Source organism: Haemaphysalis longicornis, unplaced genomic scaffold (genome assembly GCF_048455015.1).
Source record: "Haemaphysalis longicornis isolate Haplotype H1 unplaced genomic scaffold, Haemaphysalis longicornis Haplotype H1 scaffold_11, whole genome shotgun sequence".
Taxonomy (NCBI): Eukaryota; Metazoa; Arthropoda; class Arachnida; order Ixodida; family Ixodidae; genus Haemaphysalis; species Haemaphysalis longicornis.
Window position 1 is genome coordinate 127,731,384 of NW_027526214.1, and position 14,657 is coordinate 127,746,040.

At 48.1% G+C, this 14,657-nt stretch overlaps 1 pseudogene; it reads right to left on the bottom strand.

Annotated features, from left to right (window-relative positions):
- The window catches only part of LOC144160806 (uncharacterized), a 247,821-nt pseudogene extending 240,770 nt beyond the window's left edge, over positions 1–7,051 (bottom strand).
- Positions 7,052–14,657: the final 7,606 nt, after the last annotated feature.

Consider the following 14,657-nt stretch of genomic DNA (forward strand, 5'->3'; position numbering starts at 1 on the left):
CATGAGCCTGACTTTCTGTGGCCACCATGTATGCTGGGAGTATGCTCCCAGAAGCCAGAAAGGTTTTCTGCCGTTCTCGTCCGCCCACACGAAGCTCGTTAAGCGAGGCATCGTGCGGGCAGCCCTGAAAAATTCTGTGCTTCGTTCATGTCACCACAGAATGTTCCAGATTCTGCAGGCGCAGGCCGAAAGGCTTCTCATCGCAGGCTACCCGCGGACTTTGCTGCTCACTGTCGCGGAGAGCGTGTTGAAGTCGACGACATCTAAGGAAGCACCTCAAACGCAGGAAACGAGGCGTGGGCGCATCAACGTCATCCCATATGTGCACAAAGTGTCGCACGGGCTCAAGAAGATAGCACAAAAGGCTGGAATAAGAACAGTGTTTTCCGCACCAAACAAGCTAGGGAGAATGTGCAAAGCCGTGAATGACACGACACCACCTAAGGCGGACTGCAGCACTAATCATGCTACGCGCTTCGTCCCCTGCCGCACCAACGTGGTCTACGAGATTCCTCTAGAGTGCGACGCTGTGTACGTTGGACAGACGGGAAGATGCATCAATGAACGCCTGCGCGAGCATGCGTATGCTCTACGTGTCGGCAGCGGGAGCCACCTTGTCTCGCATTGCAAGGCATGTGGGTGCATCCCATTTTTAGACAGAACCAAGGTTCTAAAGCGCTACACGGAATCACGCACACGCGAGATTTTCGAAGCCTACTCAATAGCGAAAAAAGGAAGAAAGAAATGTGTCCGTCAGGCTTCAGTCGCACTTCTTCAAAAAGAAATAGCGTATATCGACAGATAGCGCTTGACAGGTTCTGAAAAACTCATTGTTCGCTCACAGTGCAAATCATTTCAGCGTGTTCTTTTCCTTTCCTAGGGTTGTGACATCCCTTTTTCCTCATGTATAAATTGCAGAACGCAATAAAGCACCCCCAGTTGTTAGTCAGCGCTTCTACTGTCTTTTCGTCCGTTAGTCCCCGTCTCTGCGCTGTTTTTCCCCCTGAGATGTCAAACCAACTAGCCCAATCCCAAGCTTTATTCAAGTTCGGCTTCTTGTCGTCATCTTCAAGGCCGCAACATTTGCTGGCCGCTCGGTTCACCACGCTACCAGCCAGATGACGGAGGCGACAGAGGTCGGCTCAGAGTCGCCTTCCTTTATGCAAGAACGGCTATCCGAATCACATTGATGGGAAGAAGCGCAAGCTGAAAAGCTTCTTGATGGGCTTCACGGGCCAGCTGCTCCTGTGTCTCCGTGACCGGACGCCTCAGAATTCAGAATCTATCCTACAAACAACTGCCCGCAAAGTGACTGGGACAGGAACACGTGAAGACTACACAAGCGCAGACACGCAACAGGCTTTTATTGAGCACATCAAAAGTTTAATACTCCATCGCCCAGTCGGAACGCCCTACATACGACATTGTCGGTGCACTCCGCGGCGCATACAGGAAACAAGAATAACAATTCTTGAGCACAAAAGGCGGGGAAAAAAGCGATTATGGCTGCATCAAAGATAGCTCAAGGGCAAGGCAACGTTCAGACTACCGACGCAAAAGCCATATCGTGGTCTATGAACTTGAAAAAACGGCATGTCATGCAGTTTGGTTGAATGAGGCGTGCAATGACGTCATTCCTGAAAGTTATTCCGCGAGTTGCGGCAAACCTTATCCCGGCCTAAGCCTTCCAATACGCATGCCCTGAACAGGCACCGTAATCACGCTAACTGCGCATCTAACTATGCGACTTCTCGGCTAAGCAAATCAATAGGCGGGTGACTGATGCAGTCTGAGCCAGCTTTTAAAATGTGGCTGGCCTCTACGATTTCTCGTGTTTGCTGGTTCGTGCGCCGCGTTACCTGAGTCACTTGTCCACCCATTGCCGCGCATGCATTTGTGGTGGTGCCCCTACGTTTAAGCGCGCAGCCGTGTTATTTCGAAGTAAGAACCAGCAAACATGAGAAATTGTAGAAGCTGTTACAGTTACGTTAACCTTGGCACCTATGGACACTGCTACCCTTCCTAGCAGTTGCTACGGGTGATAGTCTGTATATAGGTCTTCTTTCGTAGCGCCTACTGCAAGAAAAGTTTTTTGCAGGGGGAATTGTCTTGGGAAATTAAATTTGCTTTCAACACAAACTACCGAAATCAGAAGATCTGTGCTTATTTTTGAGAACATGCGTCATATACGAAACACTTCAGGGTGTTTCAGCGCATTGGCAGCCCATTGGCCGGTAGCCACGTTGCGAAAACCTTGTGGTTAATAAAGAGGGCCTGCACACAAAGAAGGACGGCAAGCTGGGTTAGTTCATTCATTATGTCGAAAACAGCGCCAAGTAAAGGAGTAGAGTAGATGAAGGAACATCACGGAACACACACCCAGGTACGCCAGGGAAAGTTAAACGGCCATGAGGACAAAAAAAAATTACACCATCTCCCCGAACGGAACTATGGGGTGATGCAAAGCATGGGGGTTCAGTGTAGGTTCCACACCGGAGCAGAACCGCTGCAGGCGGTGTCTCGGGGCAGACTGAACGCCGCGCAGCGCGCGCACCTGCTTTTATACCGCTGGAGGAGAGGAGAATGGAGGAGAGACGCGCATGCGCAGTGGGGGTGTGGACGTCGCAGCAACAAGGGAGGTACATAGCCCCGACCATGAGAGGGCAAAGAGAATTTATTATAACCCACATATCAGGGCGCAGCGACTAGTAATAACAGTGCTGCCCTAAGAACAGAAAATTATCCAATCAGTTTGCATGTAACATGATCATTCGACACACTGCACAAATTTTTTGGCGTGGCCAACAAGCTACTACAAATCTAGTCACACAAAGTTCACCAGTGTTCAAAGAAACAGTTCATAAACTATACTGAACTCAGTACGGCACTAGAGTAGCGCTCAGGATGTTGCTCCTGACCACTATAAAGCATGTAGACCAACGCAAAAGGAAGCCCCTTCCCCTAGAGCAGCCAACTCAAGCTCCAAATGACTCATCAGAATCGACCGGACACGCCACAGCAGTGGGAACATTGCCAGTTGCGGCCGGGCTCGAAGACATGCAGCTCCGCAATTTCTCCACAAAACAAAAGCACCAGCGCACATCAGAAAGTTGACCAACACATCATTTGAACGAATGTTCATTCGAAGTGTGAGTCCGAACATCCCGGCCATGAGATGGCTCCTGGAGAGACAGTGTCGCCGCAGTCTTCCTGCGCCGGCAAAAGACGAGCACGCTTCCCCTTTAAGGATTCCTGGAGCGACAGTGTTGCCGCTGTCTTCCTGAGCCGGCACGAGACGAGCCGAGCCGCGAGGAGGAGAGCGGCGTTATCACAGCTGGTAAGGGCTCTGTAAAGGAAAGTTTGACATCCATCTAAATGCAGCCATACGGCTACAAAGGAAAGCTATACAGCTTTCTCAGAAACTTCGCAGTTGAAGAAAAATTCGTCCTGGTCCACAATTCGAACCCGGCACCACTGCTTAACCGGAGCAGTCGCTCTACCAACTGAGCTAAAACCAGGAGGCCGGTCGTTAATAGCGCGAAAGCGAATTGATCAACAACTCGAAGTGAAGGACAGGTGTTAATCGACCGGATTTATGGGAAATTCCCATGGTGGAGTAAGTTTCTGTAAAGGAAAGTTTGACATCCACCTAAATGCAGCCATAGTTGTTGATCAATTCGCTTTCGCGCTACTAACGACTAGCCTCCTAGTTAGCTCAGTTGGTAGAGTGACTCCTCCGGTTCAGCAGTGGTCCCGGGTTCGAATCCTGGACCAGGACGAATTTTTCTTCAACTGCAAAGTTTCCGAGAAAGCTGTATAGCTTTCCTTTGTAGCCGTATGGCTGCATTTATTTATTTATTTATTTATTCAGTTACCCTCAAGGTCCGAGGGCATTACAGAGGGGAGTGGGTACATACATACATGTACAGCATACAAATCAAAATACAACAACAGAAAAATTGCAATCAAGTAACATCGCTTGCTACAGGGATGAACTAATGCTACGTACAAATAAAATTAAGTGACAGCAACTTTAAATAAAGCAGCATCTTTGATACCAACAATATCATGAGGAAGATGAGTCCGACATACAGAAGTTTTTGGCACAAATGACTCCTGAAAACACTTGGTGTGCGCTGACGGAAGTCCTACTTTATGGCGATGATCACTGCGAGGGGAAACGCAAGTTGGTTGGGCCAATAATCTATTTCTGAGTAATGGATTGGTGAAGTAAATTTTGTGAAATTGACACAGCCGAAACACTTTCCTGCGAAGAGACAGTAGGGGTAATGTTAGTGTGGTTTTCATTGATGTGACGCTCGAGGTGCGCTGGTAATTAGAAAGGATGAAGTGCGCTAATTCGTAGATAAGCGAGTCATGACCAGGGTCCCAAACAGATGCCGCATATTCTAATTTGCTACGTACCGATACTTTATAAAGTAAGAGTTTCAAGGAAACGGGTGCCTGATTAAAATTTCTTCGAAGGTAGCCCAACGTGCTATTAGCTTTAGCTGCAATATATTCAATGTGTGTCTTCCAAGATAATGTAGAAGTTACGTATATACCCAGATACTTATACGAGTTTACTGCTTCGAGAAGAACATTATTGATTTGATACGCCGTGATACTAGTGCTGTGACGGTTAACGTACATGTACTTGCATTTGTTAACGTTTAACGTCATGACCCAAGTCTCACACCATTTCTGAACCCGATCCATATCTGCCTGCAATTCTAGAATGACCCTTAATTGCCCGATAAATTACGCAGTCATCTGCGAAAAGACTTACTGAAGAAGTAATGTTTAGAGGCAAATAGTTTATATAGACCAGAAAGAGCAATGGTCCCAACACAGAGCCCTGTGGGACCCCAGAGCCAACCGGGACCCTGGGCGAGTCAAAGTTATTAACAGTTACAAATTGGGAACGGTTAATGAGAAAAGCAATCACCCACGCGAGGACGTTATCATCTATATTGAGGCTGCGTAATTTTAAAATGAGTAAATCATGAGGTACTTTATCAAATGCTTTTGAGAAATCAAAAAAGATACAGTCAATGGGTGTGCCGTTGTCAAGAATAGAATGCAAATCGTGAATAAAACATAATAGTTGCGTTTCACAGGAAACGTTTTTACGAAATCCATGCTGCGAATCAGTAAAGAAAGAATTGCCCTGTAAAAATTTTACAAGCTGCGAATAAATTACGTGTTCCATTATTTTGCATGGTATCGAAGTCATAGATACTGGTCTGTAATTCTCCGGTCAAAGTCTATCACCTGACGTAAAGAATGGTATAATTCTTCCCACACTCCAATCATCCGGAAGACAGCCTGCTTCCAGAGATTGCTCAAATATTTTTGTGAAGATTATGGGGCTGTAGACTTTAGTGTTTATTAGAAACTTGGAAGTAATGTTGTCGATTCCGGAAGAAGACGAGACTTTAAGGTTTTCTATTATTTTTTGTACGCCTGCTGTGTCGAAACGAATTGCTTCCACCGGGAGATAACCGCTAGCTTGATAAACAGGATTTGATCCTTTGTTGAGGAAACCCGACACTGCTGCCGCGAAGGTGTCACAGAGAATAACAGCGCAGTCATCTTTATGGGTTAACCCGTCCGAAGTTTTAAGTGTTATTTCGCGAGTATCTTTTTTATTCACCACCTTCCAAAATTGTCTCGAGTTGTTTGCTAACATATTGGGGAGTGTGTTATTAAAATAGGTTTCCTTTGCTGCTTTTGTGGCCCTCCTGTATTCCCCATTAGCAACGTAGTAAGAATCCCATCTGGCCTGCGAGTTAGAAAGCTGCTGATTAACGAATTCCCCAGAGGCGCCGCCAAGTTCGTACACACTGTCGTCAGAAAAATGGTAACCGTAACGTTTATCACCTATCAGCAACTTATTATACCGAAGCTTGAAGGAAACGTCCCTTTGTTTGGCAAATTCTACAAGCTTCTTTCGCGCGAGCCCTGTTTGAAGGGAATAATCCTCACTTAGAGTGATGCCAGTCTCTTTGAATTTTCCTTTGAGCGATAGTAATTCCTGCTTTAAAAAAAAAAGATGCGAACTTCTCAATATAAGGCCTATTTTGGTTGGGCCTGTACGTTCCAAGCCTGTGTACTCGCTCAAGTGCTTCGCTCGGCACTGCTGACTTAAAAACGGTAGTGATCTCTTTAACCAATTTTTATTTAGTTTGGTTCCATTTCTCCTGGGGACAGTCTGTCAAACCGTAAAACAAGAGGTTACTGCGTCTCATTCTATCCTCAAGCTGAGAATGTTCATCCTGTAACCTAGCGTTTTCACTGCTGAGATGGTCGGTTAGCTGCCTCAGCTGCAAAAGTTCATCCCCGACCTTGGCATTGTCACACGCTTTTGCTTCGACAGCGGCGAGCCTACGGTCGATGTCGTTAACTTTGCGCTAGATTGCTTCCTGGTTGTTTTTAATTTCATTCACGCTAGATATTAACTTCACTTGGTCCTGTTCCATTTTTTCGGTTCGAGAGTTCACGCTCTGCAGAAGAGCAAACATGTCACTAAATTTTTGCTCATGAGCCCTATTAGATGCGTCCGGCTCTGGAACGTTTTATTGGGCCCTGGGTTTTCTTAAACGTCGCCAGCTAGCAAGGCAAGCATATATATAACATCGACACATTCACTTAACAGTGACAACAAGACTCCAGGGCGTGGGAACAGCATCAAGCATGCATTGTTTGACTTCTTTGCATATGAAGAAGTATTGTTACTAACCTGTGTGAACAAGCGAGCAAAGTTACGGTGCAGCATCTCTGCGCTGTTCCCACGCCCACTGGAGAGGCCAGGTTGGTGCCATCCGTTTTTATCCTGGGCTCGCCATGACGTCACAACCAATGAAGTGGCCGCCTGGCTCGGGAAGATGTTGCAGGGGTGTTGCCGGCACAATCCTGGACTGGCCGAAAACTGGTCGCTATCAGGTAGAAGCACTGGCCGCGGCTCATGCCCAGCAGTCGGTGATAGCCACGAGCAGAAGAGAAGTGAAGCAACCTGTGTGAACAAGCGAGCAAAGTTACGGTGCCGCATTTCTGCGCTGTTCCCACGCCCACTGGACGTCAAACTTTCCTTTACAGAAACTTACTCCACCTTGGGGATTTCCCCTAAATCTGCTTGATGCTTAGGGCTCCTGGAGCGACAGTGTTGCCGGTGTCTTCCTGAGCCGGCACGAGACGAGCCGAGCGGCGAGGAGGAGAGCGGCGTTATCACAACTGGCGTGGAGAGGGGGACGAGAAGGTTAGGTGCGAAGGCCGGACGCACCGGACGACGGAGGGTCGACTAAGAGATGCCTTGCATCTAATACAAGTTTGTTTTAGATGCAAAGCGTCTGTTGTTCTCGGCTCAGTCGTCCGTCGTCCGTCCATCCACCAGCCCAGGAAGACATCGGCAACACTACCGCTCCAGGAGCCCTTTAAGGGGAAGCGTGCTCGTCTCGTGCCGGCACAGGAAGACACCGGCAACACTGTCGCTCCAGCATCTCATGGTCGGGGCTACGTCCCTCCCTTGCTGTGGCGCCGTTCACACCCCCACTGCGCATGCTCGGCTCATCTCGGGACGGCCCAGGAAGACACCGATAACACTGTCGCTCCAGGAGCCATTAAAGGGTAAGACACCACCGGGCGTTCAGCAAGCCGAGAATGCGCAGTGGTGGTGTGGACGGCGCAACAACGACAAGGGAGGGACATAGCCCCGTCCTATCTAATAAAATTACACCATCTTCCCGTAGGGGAACCCTGAGTACTATGCGAAACAGCCATGGGCTCAACGCAATTTCCCATTTCGTAGTTCCGGTAAGTGAAAAGTGTGGTAGTTACCATGGAAACCAAACTGTAAATATAACGGTACCTACGTACCTCAACCTAACGGAAACGACGAACTAAAAACTAATGGGCCCTTGAATAGACCGCATGGCTGCTTCGCGTACTACTCAGGGTTCCCCTACGGGAAGATCGTGTCATTTTATTCAAAAGATTTCGTGTTTTACAGTGCCCCTAGCGATTTTCCAGCAGCATACAATGTTTTATTCACTGGTGAATGAGTTAAAGAGACTTTAATGATCGCCGGCAACAAGCGTAATGCCTCCACTACGCCCAGACGTAGCCACTCGTCGATCCTGGTGGCATTCTACTAAGCAACACTTTCGCTACTCACTGCGGGGCTGGACACCCTTGCCCCCGAAGGGAGGGCGCCGGCCCGCAGCTTTCTCTCCGGGGCTGCCATTCGAGAGCCGTTAGTACCTGCTGGACGGATGAGAGTCGTAACTGCGTATGGGAGTCTTGTAACCACGGCGGAAGGTCGGTCCTGGTTGAAGCTTCGCTGGTCGCACTTCACAATCCCATAATAAATGGGCTGGCCATTCTCCTATCCTTAAATTAATCAGTTTACGTTAAAATTTTGATTCCTCCAAATCGTGTGTTTTCGGGGCGTCAGCAATGAAGTCATAAGTGCAGGCATTCAAACGAACATCCTCGGCGTCATTCGGTTCTGCCGCCTTGCTTGCCGTCAGTCCTCCCAGATGGCGGCACAATACTCATACGGGACCGTTGCCTACCGTTTCTTGGTTTTTGACCGTATTTGCTCCAATCTTGATTTTGTTACTGTAGAAAGTAATCGCTGCGTGAACATGAAGTATCCTAGACTAACAGGGTCACGTAAGACAACATCTCTTACGCCAGTGTCGTGTCAGCTCTAATCAACACAGTCGTCCCCTCCTTCGTCACGGCAAAGAACCGCGACGGAGACGTGAAGGAGTAGCGTTCGTACTGGAGTTCTTCGTCAGAGTACTGGGTCGTCCTCCTAGTGATCAGTTTAGCCTAGGATTGAGCGTGCTTTTTCTGAAATGTAAAGAAAATTGCTTGGATTTTTACGTACTCTCACTTTTCGCTAAATTTAGCCGTAAAAAGTGTTTTCTCATTGGCAGGTTTACCGCGGAGCGTGGTCCCATCGCGTTCACGAAACAGAAACAGAACAGAGTTCTGCTCCCCATTGCTGCCGCACCGTTTTCGGCGAGAAATCGCCTGAAAAACCATCGCCCATGGCGGAAGACGGTGACGTGGCGGGGGATAAAAACGGCTGTGTGAGTTATGCCTAAGACAACTCCAAAGCGCCGGTCTCCTGTGCAGCTAAAGCAAGCATAGGGCGTTCAGTACCAACAGCAGTGCGCATTTGTTACTTATATTGTTTACCGCACAATTTTTACTGCTGTGAAAAGAATATCCATAACATTTAGCGCTAGCTAGGCAAGCTTTCAAGCCGTGCCTAATTTGCGTTTGCTTTTTGCGGCCTCAGCCAGTCGCGCAGGTGGGAATAAGACTTCAGAGGTTCTGCTGCGGGAAATGAGCTAGTGGATCGCATGGCCATTCCGGTTTGAGTGAAATGTGCGTTAAAAGTGGTGTCACTATGATTTCAACGAGGCAATCTTTCGAATGAATCAACCTTGTATTTTTTCTGCATGACCCCTTTAAGCAACGTAGTTTCGGCGCGGCACGCAGCTCCACAGGGTGGCGCGTCTACACTCGCAATGAGCGGATGACGCCTGGAAAAGAACTTAGGACGGCGCCGGCAAAAGCCAGGAAGCAGTTGTGACCGCTTCGGCGTCAATGGCATTTGGACAGGCACTTAAATTTATCCGACTCGGATGGCTGTCTGAGCTCCCCTTCTCCTTAGGTGCACTGCCGGCGTAGTTGTGCGAACTTTTCTTTCGTGGGCTGAGGTTCAGCCGCAACGGCCACCGCGGCGTGAAAAGCCCGAAGCGCGATGAGGCTCGAAATGAAGCCGTGCGTGACGACTGGAGCGCTTGCGGCCGCTGCCGCCTTTCTTCCCACCCTTACCGCCGAGGACTTTCGGGACCAACCAGGCGTCGGGAACTCGGCCTGACGTTTAAATTAACTTGCGTCGAGGGGTTCGGGGGAGGCACTTCCCTCCCGCGCGAAATATCGATTGCGGCACGAGGCTTCAGTTGAAAGGTGTGTAAAAGAAGGCACCGCCTTCCCCGTACTCCGTGGCGGCGATACAAATCGCGTGGAGAATGCGGCAGCGACATTATTTACTCACCGCTCGAGCGTTTCCGAACTGCGTACGATATCGTGGGCTCGGTTTCAAGAACCACGGGCTGAAAGTGTGAAGAACCGCCGTGGTGGGGGAGTGGCTAAAGCGTTGTGCTGCAGAGCCCAATGGCTTGGGCTCGATGCCAGCCGCAGTGGCGGCTTTTCGGATAAAGGCGAAAAGCGAAAACGTACTTGTGTCGAGACTTTGGCGCACGTTAAACGTGTTCAGGTGGTGAAATGTTTTCGGGATACCTCCACTACGACGTTTAAAAAGACAGAAAATGTTGAAGCAAAAATCGCTGCAAGTGCCGATACACTGCATTGTATACCGGAATTACCCGCATACCAAGGGCCTTGTTAAAAATATTAGAGGAAGAACAGGTAGCTTGGCAGCTGCCTCCTACTATGACCGTCATTGTAATGATCCATCCGCCATTAAAGATTCGCTCACGTCCCGCGGTCCTCGCCTCGGTTCTTCAACAAAATGGTGCCGTGACCAGGATGAGAAGATCTACACAGTTGAAGAACGGAGTGTGCGGACCGCCATCAACGATGACGTGAGTGACACGGCTGCGAGGGAACTACGGCTCCTGACCATCAACCGCAAGCGTCTGCGAAGAAAACCCAAGGAATTGAGGACGCACCAAACGTGTACCGGATACCACGCCCTCAACAACTTTTACCGATTCTTCGCGGACGCCTCGCGAACACTGAAAGTCAACGACAGCGGCTTCGACCTTCCACCGACCGTGATCCTTCCTGACGACCACGTAGACGTAAACGACGTCGAGAATGGACCTGGAAGCCATTTGCCAAAGACGGAGCCTTGTCCGAAAGAACGTAACCACACTGATTGACGACATCAAAACTGAGATGAGCGCCGAGTCCCCATCAATCTGTAAGCTCATTTTCTTAAAGAAACGCCTACTCGAAACACATGATATTGTAAAGAAGTTTGACAGCAGTATTGAACAACTTGTTGATTTGAATCATTTAACCGAGGAATATGGAATCGCATTAGAATTCGAAGATTCCATCCTGTTATCCAAATTTAGAATGAACAGATTGTTTCCCGAGTTGGAAAACCATTTCAACAATAACAATGCAACAATATCACTGAAAACATAGGATTGTATCTCCAACAACAATGACTCGGCAGTACAGAGCACTGACTCTCTCAACAGGAAGATTGATTTGTTGACACCCTTCAAAGAAGCTTATCAGGGGACACCAGTAACGCAACGGAGTGCTTCATTCAAACAACGAATTAAGGCATCACCTGACGAGACATCTGCTTCTGATTCTGGTTCAGACAATTTTACTTCTGAAAACGAAATTTTTCCAATTGGTCACCGGAGCAACGACAACGCAGTCGGTGCACCAGAAAAGGCTTCCGCTTCGTGTAGTCTTCATGAGGCGAAAAGAAGCACAATGCGCAACGGACAACCTCATGAAGACCTGCAAGCAGAAACCGTTGACCAGTTTCTTTCCAGATGAGCCGACACATCCACGCAGCCCCAGACTCATCCTCCAAGCGTTCAAATTTATGTCGACATCGCGGTGGCACTAGTACAGAATTGATTCTCTTTGCCGAGGCCAAAGTTGAGGATTTGATAGCCCCGACCCCAAAACGAAGACGGCGAAAACAGCGAAGCCGGAAGGACCTATGACAAGCATTTGCGCGTGTCCTAAATGAAGATCCACCGAAATGCATGATAACCTGCCAATTGATCCGAAACTCAAGAAAGAAAGGACAAGCCTTACATAGAAAAATCGGTAAACACATCAAAACACCCAGCCTACACCTGAATTCTTCTAAGACTGCAATATCGTTATCCAGGACGGAAGACGGTCCAGACGAGCAACCTATTCTGGTCGGATTCATCAATGCGCTGGTTCCACAGACGCTCCAAGCATCGTTGGAAGCATAAGTATAGAATACTCTGATGCGGCTAATACGGGCATGACATCGATCGGGATCACAATGGACCACTCACAAGAACTTGGACTAAAAGGCTTGGCTGTTGTCTATTCCAAAGGCAGAAGCAATGGATGACTGCTGACAAGTGAACTTTAGGCGTTATGTCAAACGTCTTCCTACATTTATTCCGTGGCCGGGAGAATGTTAAAAATATAAGAGGAAGAAGAGGTAGCTTGGCAGCTGCCTCCTACTATCACCGTCATTGTAATGATCCATCCGCCATTACAGATTCGCTCACGTCCCGCGGTCCTCGCCTCGGTTCTTCAACAGGCCTCAACCATTCAGAATTTTTCCAAAGCCCTGTATTGCTGTAAGTATCATATTCCAGGAAATTCCGCACGCCTAATATGGCACGCCTTATATCTGAAATTCGTCACACGTTTCAGGCAATGACAGCAGCGTGCGCCAACTGTCTGGTGCTGTGTTTAGCCTGCTTTTCAATTGACCCGTCAGTGCGCCGCGCATGTTGCACAAGTTGTCCGGCCACGGCAAGAGTTTGTACTGTGCCCGAACCGCTGGCACTTAATACAGCGCCGTGGGTTCGGGATGTAGGGACCGATGGAGCATCGGATAAAGCCGGCATTTATGTGTTGCGGGAGGGTTGAGCGGTTGAAGGTGAAGATTATGTGCTTGGTGGTAGCAAGCATAATTAGTAGACCCGCCACGGTGGCTCAGTGGCTACGGCGTTGTGCTGCTGAGCCCAAGGATGCGGATTCGATTCCCGGCCGCGGCGGCCGCTTTTCTGATGGAGGCGAAAAGCGAGAACACCCGTCTGTTCGAGATTTCGGCGGACGTTAAAGTTCTCTAGGCGGTCAAAATTAATTCGGAGCCCTCCACTACAGCGCGACTGATCGCCCGTGCCGCGTCGCGCTTTAAATCTCGTAATCGATGAGATCAATTAAAACATCGTAAATATTCTAAACCTGGGCAAACCCCACGCCCACTTGCGGCTTGGCTGTTACCGCGGCACAGGCCCCGCACTTCTTGAGAACACTATTATGCGGTCACGGAGAGTGGAAAACCGTGCCAAGGATATCATTGCGATTTTTACGTTTGAAATGAAGGTGGTAAACATTGAGCACATGATAAGCCTCACTGTGACCGATAAGGAAATGCAGTATTTACAAGTGTCGTGCATAGAGATTCGGTGCCCGGCTTTGTATAGCCAATTATGAGGGTTTTCTTGGATAAAACCAGAGCGAACTCAGATGAAGACGAAGTAAGTGTACCACAAGGTACACTTTATTCATTTTATTTTATTTAGGCACCGTAATCAAACAACCCCCGAAATCATGGAGGTATTTCACATTGCAGAAGGAGGTGATAAGTGTGTAAGCCAAACAAGCATGTGTCTCCATCCGAAAGAGATTGCGTATCTGCGTGTGCCTTGATTGTAACATGCGTACATCTACTTGTGGTATCAACGTGACCTTTGCAAACCTGTTCGCCCATGCGGACTGTCATTTTATTACTGTATTGTTTGAGTTCAGTATTTATATTCACCCTTTCTGATATCAAAATTTAGCTGTTAGACCTGCGGCTGTCCTTGTGGCACACTTCCTTGGCCTGCGTCTGAGTTCGCGCTGGTTTTATTCAACAATGTCTTCCAACTAGCCCAGCTTGCAACCCTCCTATGAGGGTTTTATTCACTTGCAGTAGCAAGCGCCCCTGACAAAAATAAACGTTGCGATCCTATAAACTTTTATATAGTGCTTATAAAGTCTAAAAGAACTTAGCGAAAACTCATGGCAGACTCATGACCTAACGAGTCATCTCTATAAGATCTCTATAGATTCTCAAAAACGACCTCCCTATAAACACTCACTCTACTCAGACTTGATAAAGATTATATACACATTTTAGCGAACTCGTTCAATCAAATGTCTAAGGGGTCTCATCGATGAAAGCGGATTTTAATTTTTATAGGAGCTTCACTGTATCAACAAACTATTTCAGCTCATTAGAAATTCTGTAAAGTTTTAACGTCATAACTCAAGTTTCTATTGGCTCACCCTGAAGTTTTATACAATTTTAAATTGAACATCTGGATGGACACTAGCTGTTTTTATATTCCCGGTCAACACAAACTCTGCAAAAGCTTTATCGCTAGCCGAATTTCCTCGAGTCTGTCGAAGTTTTTTTAAACGACCTGTTCGCTCAATATATATACAGACCTCATGAAAACGTTTATGAAAAAAAATCGTGGAATCCACTCAGTGTCGATATGTCTGCTCATTATCGCCCGCTCCTCGAAGATGTGGGTTTTACCCCAAATTTTTCGATGGAGGCGGTGCACGCAGAATGTAAACCGAATTTAGAATCTTAAAAAAATTGCATAACTGGCTTCAATAGTTTGTGGAGTTCACTCCCAGCAATTTTGGGAGCTAGCAGTGGCCGGAGGCACGTCGAAATCAATTTCTTGGCCCGCTGCGAGAGCTTGGATTGCCGCGGCGCCTGCACGGGGCACCTTGAGCAATCTTGGTGACGGTGTTGGCGACACCGCGCACCCCGAGCCTCCATACTCTTGCTACAATCTGCCGTAGCTACGGATTGTAAGGTAAAGGGCAGAAACCACACACGGTGGCCGTCGCAGCCCGGGTCAAGCTCC